Here is a 10,883-nt window from a genome sequence, read left to right on the forward strand (position 1 = left end):
CACAAGGTTTTAATACATACACACAAGTGCATCATGAATACAACTCTTTTTACAAAGCTATATTTTTGAAAGCAAACTTGTTTGTCATATGTTACCATAAAATAATATTTACAGAAGGCTATTTATAAGCCACAAGCAACAAAAGCCAGGCCATCTCGCTGATTGTGTTTTCAGATTTCTATATTGATGTTAAAGCAAGGTTACTTGACACACCCCTGGCAACCATTCTTTTAGTATACGTGGAATCGACATCAGTAGACTATATTTATGATACGACTGTAACAGATGAGAAAATATGAAAAAGAACATTTACATATTCTTTATCAATAGCATAATTACGGGGCTGCAGATATTAGAATTTCAATGAATTATGTGATTACAATGAACATTCAAACGTCTGCTGAAATTTAAATTTGTGTAGAAAAAGTCAGGAATGACAGATCTGATACATACCTTTATTTTTGTTAAGAAAAGAATTGGTTAGCTAGAAGTTGGTTATATATACTGACCAGCAATAAAAACGCAACTCAAAATTCATAAAAATTATACTTTTCAGCCTGAGTTGACTAACTGGCTTTCGCATGTGTTTATGAAGGGTGCCACCGATGGGGCAGAATACGATATTCTTTTATAGCAAACACCTCGGAATTGTACAATCGGATCTGTATTTTGCAGAGATTTCTTAAGGACTATTTGGAGAATGTGGAAACTGGCCAACACTACAGTCTCCTGCATTACCAAACTGCCTGACGAATGTTGGCAATTAGCTCACAAGGATTTCGGCACATATATACAACTTCAGTAACCGGAGATGGTCAGGAATATTCTGCTCTGCCATGTATGTAAACACTTGCATGGCATTGCTGTCTTGATAATTTACCACTTATTAGTGGAATTGTTTGCCATCCTGTTGCTTTTGCATACTCAAGAAGTGTGTGTTTGCTGGTGCATCCATGGTATTCGTGATGTGGCTCCCTTGGGACATGCCCCAACTCCAGCATGGTTAGCTTGTATACAGGAAAAAGCTGAGTGGGCTGCGGAGATGAAAGATATATTTCTTCTTGTCGTTCTGCAACCAAGTGATAACCAGCTTATGGGGTAGCCCTAACTGTATGATGTACGTTTGGTTCAGGGTAACACATCCTCTGCTGTGTCCGTTGTTGTGCATTTGTACTGAATGTAAACAGATGGAATTAAAGCTAAACAGCTGGGACGCCACAGCAGTGGGGTAACTGTTCTCACAGTTGTCCTTTTGTTTACAGCTAGTCGTCTAGCTAGCCTAGGTTCTGATTTTCACTTATGACACACCTATTGTTTTTCACAAATATTGAACCCGATGGTTTGACTTATCTTGAACATTATTTTGATGTCATTGTGGCTGACCATCCCGATAAACACATGGTTCTAGTGGATGATCGAAATCCCAGAATGAAGGATTTTCTAGATTTAACACCAGAAGACACTACTAACTTTAATGGTAAGGATTATCTTGACGTACCAAGATCATGCAGAGTAACCATATCATGTGTGACCTTCAGTGGAGGAAGTTGTGTTCATTGTGACAGACACCTCTTCACATCTCCCATATACCCCATTATTTAGAGGTCAGCACCGCCCGACTGGCCCACAAGCCAATTTCCTCTGCTCCAAGGCAATTTTTACATCAATAAATCGTGAATATCACATGACCCGATCCTAACACTTCATTTAGAAAAAGCCCACGTGTGCATACATAACGTCATGCATATGCCTTGGAATGATCAGCCGATTGATTGGACCAGCCCCATCCTAACAGTCGTCCACGTTGGGAAAACCTTAGGTGCAACATATATCAACATATAATAGTTCAAAACATCAGTGACCCCAAGAATGGTCATGTTAAGACGTCTGACAAATAGGTGAGAGATGCCCTGATCTTGACTGTAATATTTGACTTGTTTGAGACAAAATCTACAAAAAGTATCAGCACTCCTGATTCGAAGGCTATCGGGAGCTGATCGTAAACTGACAAACACATGTTCAAACTATCTGAACTCAAAAGACATCGTCCAAACGCAACAATTGTCCTTCCACTTCAATAACAACTGCAAGATGGGGTCCTGCATGACTTCGCCAGACCCAATACAACCTAATATGTAAAGAACGTCCTTACAGCCAACATCAGCAACGTTTGCAGTGACAGGCTTGGAGTTTGAATACATGAAATAGGCAAGTGAAGACAAAACATTTATTCGTGATATAAGTTATCATATAACATAGTTATTATAGAGTTAATGATTTAACTTTACTGTATATTCATTGAATGTGTCTTTAATAAATGCTAGTGTGCAGTGATTATATAGTTTATGATTGAACATGCAATAGTGCTGTGGCACTGTCTGAACCAGAACTAATGACGTAGTGCACTTTGTATTGTAATTGTAACGGGTAGATGCATTTAATTGTTGTTTCATAATCATACAATCCTTTCAAAAACACCCGGAGAACCTTTGCTATAAATACAGCTCTCAAAAACTAACACCCTTTCGTGAATAGTAATGTTCCGGAATAAAATCACATGTTATACTTCAAATGCACATATAGAAATTACGTATGTGGCATATTTGGCCCCTAACCTTCAATAACAGAGAGGCAACTTAGTTAATTTCTTGTATGGGGAAAAGTTATTATCTCCGCCCCTCTTTTAATTCAGACACAGGTTAGGCAAGCAACGCATTGCTTGTCTTTCAAGGAATACCATCTCACGATCTCATTGATAGTTACTCAGTATAAGATGTGGCATGAAACGTCTAGAATAACTACAAAAATATAACAATGACTAAGCATACTGAACTTATGCCCATTTGGAATTAGTCGAAGTTGATAATATACTTGTCACATGGGTTGATTATGAAGACGTCACATGTATATCCATAACTATAATGATTGCAATTAGTTCCTGTCGAGATACACGTATACAACTTAGGGGTTAACATGGAGAATGGCTAACGACAGAAGCTCTGACCCTTTCGACAAATCTCAAAGCTTATGTGTGTGTCGTAAACAGGGACATTGTGGCTCTCAATGTCTAGGTTTGAACTGCAACTTGTATGGAGGTGGTTGCAGCATAAAGTTAGGCTCGTATGTGCTTGGGTCGGATGAAGGGAAAGGCTCTGACGGATCACGAACAAGGTCGAAGTTTTGCAGGATAGACGTCAGTCCAAGAAATATCCTGACTCGGGCCAGCTTCTCACCAATACAAGAACGCTTTCCAACACCAAACGTCAGCAGTCCGCAAATTAATACAAAACACGTGTAATCATGTGTAATTTTATACTACCTACAAAACGTAATGATTTGAATGTACCTATGATTTACAGTCCCATGGCGTTGTGTCCACACCTAACATCTGATCATAATGAACGTTCATATCATGCATGAACAACGCGTGATATACGCATCAGTCAAAGTATGTATGCTTTAAGGGGTACTCATCATCGTTCATACTACCGAGCTAAGCAAACGCTTGAAACTGCCGCCAAGACAGCCTCCCCATGACCAGACAAAATGGTAAAGTATGGATACAATTTGTTTTTGCGGTATTCCAAGTTGTCCGAATAATTGAAAATTAAACAGCATAATTTTCGACTTTGGGACAAGTACCACCAAACGGGTGTGTGTGTGTGTGTGTTGCATTGCGACTGGAGGATAGTAGGACCTAAAACGACACCTCATTAATTATTCCGCCAATTACAATGCCAGAACACATTGTGCCAAGGGTGACACCGATTTTGCCCGACGGGAAGCTCCCAATAAATACTCTGACATATCTCCAGTAGGGCATATTCTCGGAAGGCGGGATGAAAAGAATGTACGCCAGAGACCCAACACCGACTAGCAAGGATGGCATGATGAAGGAGGCAATACCAAGGATAACTAAACCTCAGCTATGAAAGGATAGTTAGGTTTTATTTCACAAGTATGTATTCAACCTATGGGACCTGTTTGTGTATAAGCTTTCTTTCTCCCTGCTGAAAATCCTAAATTGGACTGTATGCAGGCTGACTTATGCAAATTTACCTCTGACGCTTTTCATCCTCCGGTGGCAGAAGGTCGCCATTATCATCCAAGAATCTGGTTGGATCAAACGTGAAGGGATTCTCCCAAAATGATTCGTCGTGGTGTACACGCCATACATTGTAAAGAACCTTCATAAAGAGAGATTCTTGTCATTATTGTGAACAATGTATTATGTTCTAATGTCAAAGAATACAAGTGTACTACAAAACCCTAGGATAACGTTACGACGAAAAATACAGTTGTCAAGGAATCTGTTCTGTTAATAAAGGGAGAGATATGCAATATACAGTTTTTACAACTATTGATATTCTATATCTTGAATGAGATAAATTGTTTTACAGTGTGACAGGGAAGTCAGATTGAGATTTGCCTTAGTCGTTGAACGTCAGATAGATTTCGTTAGCTGATTGGCCCACTGTCCTTCATGTCCTTTACCATGGAAAGTAAAACCGATTTATATCGCAAGAATCTGCCTCTGTCCTACATAGACATTCACAGACTCGACGAGGCATTTTCTAATCAAACGTCCAATATCAACTGGGTTTATTTTATCTCATTGTCATCCCTAGTAAATTGAGTGAACGAGTGAGTGAGTGAGTGAATGGTGTCTAGTAACCTTTATAAAGAGATTCTTGTCATTAGTTATTATGTTCTAATGTCAGTTTAGTTTTACGCCGCACTCCTGTGATAAAGGGAGGGATCAATATGCAGTTGTTACAACTATTGACAATAAAAAATTACAGTCCAGCTCATATGGCGGCGGTCTCACAGAATCTCGTCTGAAACATTTTTAATCAGTCCAATATCAACTGGGTTTATTTTATCTCATTGTCATCCCTGAAATGTTCTTGTCATTATTGTGAACAATGTATTATGTTCTAATGTCAAAGAATACAAGTGTACTACAAAACCCTAGGATAACGTTACAACGAAAAATACAATTGTCAAGGAATCTGTTCTGTGAATAAAGGGAGGGATATTCAATATGCAGTTGTTACAACTATTGATATTCTATATCTTGAATGAGATAAAAAAAATTACAGTGTGACAGTGAAGTCAGATTGAGATTTGTCTTAGTCGTTGAACGTCAGATAGATTTCGTTAGCTGATTGCCGCCTTCATGTCCAATAAAGTAAAGCGGATTTATATCGCATGAATCGGTCTGTCCTACATAGACATTCACAGTCTCGACCAGGCAATTTTAATGAAACGTCCAATATCAACTGGGTTTATTTTATCTCATTGTCATCCCTGGTAAATTGAGAGTGGACGGTGATGATGCAGCGGCAGAAAATATAAACAATGGAACCCATTCAATATCACATGAGATACATTTAGTATTCAAAATGGTGTCTAGTTTCAAATTTTGTAAAAATATCTTTTCTGTACCCATTAACTAAATAGCTGCAATAGTGGTAATGAATATGTAAAAATGGTTGTTACATGAACATCCATCCCTGTGCCATTAGAAATGCTATACGTTCTGAAGCACAAACTGATATATGATCATGAATCATATCGAGGAATCCAGAAAGCTTCAACAGTACGAAACTTGGAAGAATCTTTGGAGACTCCCGTTTATAATGGAACTCGGTTCATAGCACAATCCTGACTTATGGGGAACTCGAGGAGCAGTTTTAGAAGGTGTAGATTGCTCCACTGGATGGATTAAAGTGAACAATGACGAAATAACCGGCAATGATTTCGAACAAGGATTTTTGAGGGGGACTATTTAGAATGGTAGCTGGAGCTAACTTCTGCATTGAGATGAAACGTTACCAAAGTTTTAGCAATTCTTGCATCTGACAGCTGCGGGAACAAAAAAGACGAAGAATGAATGATTGACAGCTCATTATGACACATTCAAAAAGACAAAGGGGTGGAAATGTAAACAGTCAACAGTGAGTGAGTTAGTAAGTGACTGAGTAAATATGGTTTTACGCCGCTTTTAGCAATATTCTAGCAATATGACGGCGGGTGACACCAGAATTGGGCTTCACATATTGTACAATCAATTTAGGCTAGGTCTGGGATTGTTGTACACAGGTGGGAATAGCAGAAAAATGACGTCATCATCGAACACCTGGCTGACCTCGTTTCAAAGGGGTGTCAATGACCTTGTACGGAGCTGACCTTGGGATAAACCACTTTTCCCAGAGGTATTTTTAGATCAGGTGCATAGCAACCGAAGGAGAATGACATCATGGCATACGGATAGATCAACTGGTTTAATCCGACCACTTGGAATCAGGATCAAACCACACATAACTGCAGCTAAAATTGATCTCGACATCATTGCACCATACCGACTTCTGTCCTCACCACCATGGCAAATGGTGAAACCACAGATCGATCTTACCCTCACCAAACTCAAAAGTCTGAAACAAATCCCTTGGTGTTGTTCCAACAGGAATACAACCAGTTACGTTCTAAGTATAACACTCACAGATCCATTTTCACAGACGGATCCAAGGACGATGGCCAAGTTGCCAGCTCTACAGTCATTGAGCCAAGACTGTCTCCTCTAGGATCCCCGACAACAGTTCCATGTTCACCGCTGAAGCCAAAGCTATCTTCTCTCAGCTTTGACCTACATTCAACAGCAAAATCAGTCCAAAACTTCATCGTATTTACAGATTCATTATCCTGCCTTCAAGCACTTCTAAACGTGACTTCAAGTCACCCAATCATCCTGGACATATTAAGAACTGTACAACGACCTTTCTACTGGCCAATATGACATCATCCTCTGCTGGTTGCCGGGTCACGTCGGCATAGCAGGTAACACTAAGGCCGATGCTGCAGCAAAAGCAGCTCTCGAAAAGCCCCTATCTCCACTGCTAATCCCGTACAGTGACTTCAAACCCACTATCAAAAGCTATACTCGGGACCTGATGCAAAAAAAGGTGGGACACTCAAGTAGGAAGAAACAAACTCCATGAATTGAAGCCAACAATCGGTTATACCTACTTGGGTTGTCAGTCAAGACGCGATGAGGTAATTTTACGACGATGTCTTATTGGACACAGTCGATTTACACATGACTATCTGCTGAAAACGGATGGGGATGGACCCCCCATGTGTGTCTCTTGCAAGGTGTTCACCGTCAAGCATATTCTGCTTGAATGCGTGGACTTATCGCCTGCAAGGGACTCACATTATGATGCAATAAACCTAAAAGATCTGTTCTCACGCGTGAGCGCCCATCTGATACTGAACTACCTGAGGGAAGTTGATCTGTATCATAAATTGTAACTGTGAAATGTAACAACCATGAATTGTAACTATGAAATGTAACAAACCGCCCGCCTTTAAATTTGATGCTATGACTTTTTCTGCTTTAGAATGACAATGTAATCAGTAAATGTCTTTGAAATAAAACTCATTCCGAGTATAAAACTCATTCAACTCAACTCAACTCAACTCAACTCTCTCTCTCTCTCTCTCTCTCTCTCTCTCTCTCTCTCTCTCTCTCTCTCTCTCTCTCTCTCTCTCTCTCTTGTTTATCTTGAAGATGGAAGCCGTTCACCGTGATATCCTGAGGAACTCCGGTCTAGTGCAAGCTATAAAGCGTGTAGAAGAGGTGGTGGACAAACTCATGCAGTTTAAAGTCCTTACCATCTTCATGAAGGCTGAAATTATTGAAAAACCTCCAACCTCCTTTGACTGTGTCAGAGAACTACTCACCATCTTACCTAGACGGGGACCCCAAGCTTACACCCTCTTCCGTAAAGCACTGGAGGAATGCGGAGAGATACAAGCCATGACATTGCTGGGACTAGAGACAGACAAGAGAAACTCGGGATCGATTCCCCTCACGGTACAATGTGTGAAGCCCGTGATATTCCTAGAATACTGTTAAAAGCGGCGTAAAACCATACTCACTCACTCAATCTACCCTTTGTGCACATGCGGGGACATAAGGGTATATTACACCGAGATAGTGCCCTCTAAAATGCTCTGCTGCCATGGACGGCCAATTCCTACTACCTCTCCCCAAAATGACATGTCTTGGATGAGGTGGAAGAGACCAATAATGTCTTCAGAGCGTCGCCGATGCTTCGCCAGTATCGATAGCCTTGTGGCGAAAGCAATCACTCATCACGACGAAATACCACTTCCCATTTCTCACATGGGAACCTCCTTTCTCCTGCCATCATATTGCTAGAATATAGCTTCTTAAGCGAGCGAAAACCATGTCCATATTGCCTTATATTGCCACCATGTTATATTGTATTGCCGTATATTGCCACCATGTTATATTGTATTGCCTTACAATCGACATTACGATGCCGTTGTTTTCAACTAGCTTTTCAAATTTAATGAACACTTGGTTGTAACACGTCACAAGTCCAGAAATCCGCCGCACTGTGCCCACTTTCTAACAAGGGATTTGACAAAATTAAACATGCAGTTGTCATGAATATATGCTAAGGATGAAAATATGAAAAAAAGATTTTTTTTGGCTAGTTTTTGGGGTTGAACTGAAATAATCGAAGATTGGTCGTAGTGACTAAACGACCAAGCAATCGATCGTAATTTCTCATAATCGAACACAAACAATTCTGGAACACTTGTTTTCATTAACAATATTTTTCACATGGTTGGTTTGTCTGTTACATTTCGTAAGCACTGCAAGCTCGTTTCAAGTCATGATTGAATTTATCTTACAGATTCCAAGAAATTTATGTTCCCAACATACTAGTCAACCTTTAAAGATGTTAAAAAATTGCCAGAAAAACCCTTAAAGAACTACATGTTTTTTTCCTTATTTTTATGTGCATTAACAAATTTCATAAATGACACTAACCAATTATTTCCGATGATTGATCGGTAGTAATGAACCAATCATCAATTAGGAGATTTGAACCAATTCCCAACACTAGTGTATACCACTCACAAACAGGCACAGGGTCATCTTATTGACGTTATTGTTTATGGTCAATTTAGATATACAAAAGGAAGGGTCAGTTTTAAAACCAACTCTACCCCTCAAAAGAAGTAAGATAACACACAATTGTTTCATATCACATTCATGACTGTAATGGGACCTTGGACCGGACCATAAATCGGGTGGTCCTTAAATTATTTTGAGTGATATATGTAGGACTGGAGTGTGTTTGTTTCAGCGACCCAGCGTACTTGGCCTCGGCGGCACGAGGGGTGTATAACGCCATGGTTGCTGGAGATCCACAGGCTATTTGGTGAGGACAGTTGTAGTTCCATAACAACTTTCACCCTGTACTCCAGTCATCGTTCTTGTGTTTGTTACAATATTTTTCGTTTGTTTGTTTAATTACATTATTTATTCTCATGTCAGAATTGATTATTGATGATATATAACGCTTTAAGTATCTCCAAGTACTGATGGTGTATATACACTGCCTTTATTTAAGTTTCAATATACAATCATGAATACATCTGTAAGATTGTTATTCTTAAGTTGACTAGCCTTCCACTGTTGTACCCACAGGTTGATGCAGGGCTGGCTGTTTGTGTTCGGAACTTTCTGGAAGGATCCTCAAATCAAGGCCCTTCTTACCGCTGTGCCAAAGGTTATTAACACTAAATATTATATTACTGTGCAGTCGAGAGGAGGAGAGACATTCGCCATTGTTTCTTGAGAAAGTACACGCGAAGGAAGTTTCGTCAGTGAGTGAGTTTAGTTTTACGCCGCACTCAACTATATTCCAGCTATATCTCGGCAGTCTGTAAATAATCGAGTCTGGACCAGACAATCCAGTGATCAACAGCATGAGCATCGATCTACTCAATTAAGAATCGATGATCTTACCGAGCTAACCCGGATCTTCACGGGTATTTTCGTCAGTACAGTACAAGATGATATTCCTAATTACCTATGATTACATAGAAACCAATTCTCACAATGATACCAAGTATTTCAATGAATGTTACGTTTGTAATAAGAAGCGACACAAATGTGGATTGCATTGTCACAATGGACTATTGTTAATTGTTACGTTTGGTTTCCGTCGCTATCCACTCACTTCAAAATAGAGGGGCGGTGGGGCAGCCTAGTGGTTAAAGCGTTAGCTCGTCATGCCGAAGACCCGGGTTCGAATCCCTACATGGGTACAATGAGTGAAGCCCATTTCTGGTGTCCCCCGCCGTGATATTGCTGGAATATTGCTAAAAGCGGCGTACAACCAAACTCAGACAGTCAGTCAGTCAGTCAGTATAGAAAATCAATCAATCGACAGGGCAAGATGATCATCCTGGATCTGTACTCCGAGCAGACCCCGATCTTCCCCCGCACCCACACTCCTACTACGGTCAACCATTCATCTGGGGTATGATGCATAATTCTGGCGGACATAACGACATGTACGGCGAGCTGGACAAGATCAACCAGGTAACTCTGTAACATCTGTTTTATTCCAGATCCGCACAGTAGCTACAACAGTTAACGTCATCAATAAATAGTCTGTAATGCGACTTTTAGAGATTTGACTCGCGCTTTCGGTGGAACCGACTTAACACGGTCCAATGACCAAAACTGAAGGTGACGACATATAAAGCGTACACGGATTTGCGGATGAGTGAGTGAGTTTGGTGTTACGCCGCTTTTAGCAATATGCCCGCAATATCACGACGGGGGACACCAGAAATGGACTTCACAAATTGTACCCATGTGGGGAATCGAACCCGGTCAGGAGCAAACTCTCTAACCACTAGGTTACCCCAGCTCCCAATTTGCAGATGAGCTGGGTCACATACACATTCCATATGGGTACAATGCCTGAAATCCATTGTCAGTGATTTCGTATTATACACCCTGCTTCTATAACGGTTTGTAAATTTGA

The 10,883-nt window shown here is 40.3% G+C and overlaps 1 long non-coding RNA gene across 1 annotated transcript; it reads left to right on the forward strand.

The window, feature by feature from the left end:
• Positions 1-9,186: 9,186 nt before the first annotated feature.
• On the forward strand, positions 9,187-10,340 carry LOC124260058. Its single transcript, XR_006893992.1, has 3 exons — positions 9,187-9,263; positions 9,533-9,614; positions 10,281-10,340. It is a non-coding gene; the product is annotated as an uncharacterized LOC124260058 (long non-coding RNA).
• The last annotated feature ends 543 nt before the right edge of the window (positions 10,341-10,883 follow it).

The sequence above is a fragment of the Haliotis rubra genome, unplaced genomic scaffold (genome assembly GCF_003918875.1).
Source record: "Haliotis rubra isolate DU_JTF1 unplaced genomic scaffold, ASM391887v1 Scf75, whole genome shotgun sequence".
NCBI classification, from domain to species: domain Eukaryota; kingdom Metazoa; phylum Mollusca; class Gastropoda; order Lepetellida; family Haliotidae; genus Haliotis; species Haliotis rubra.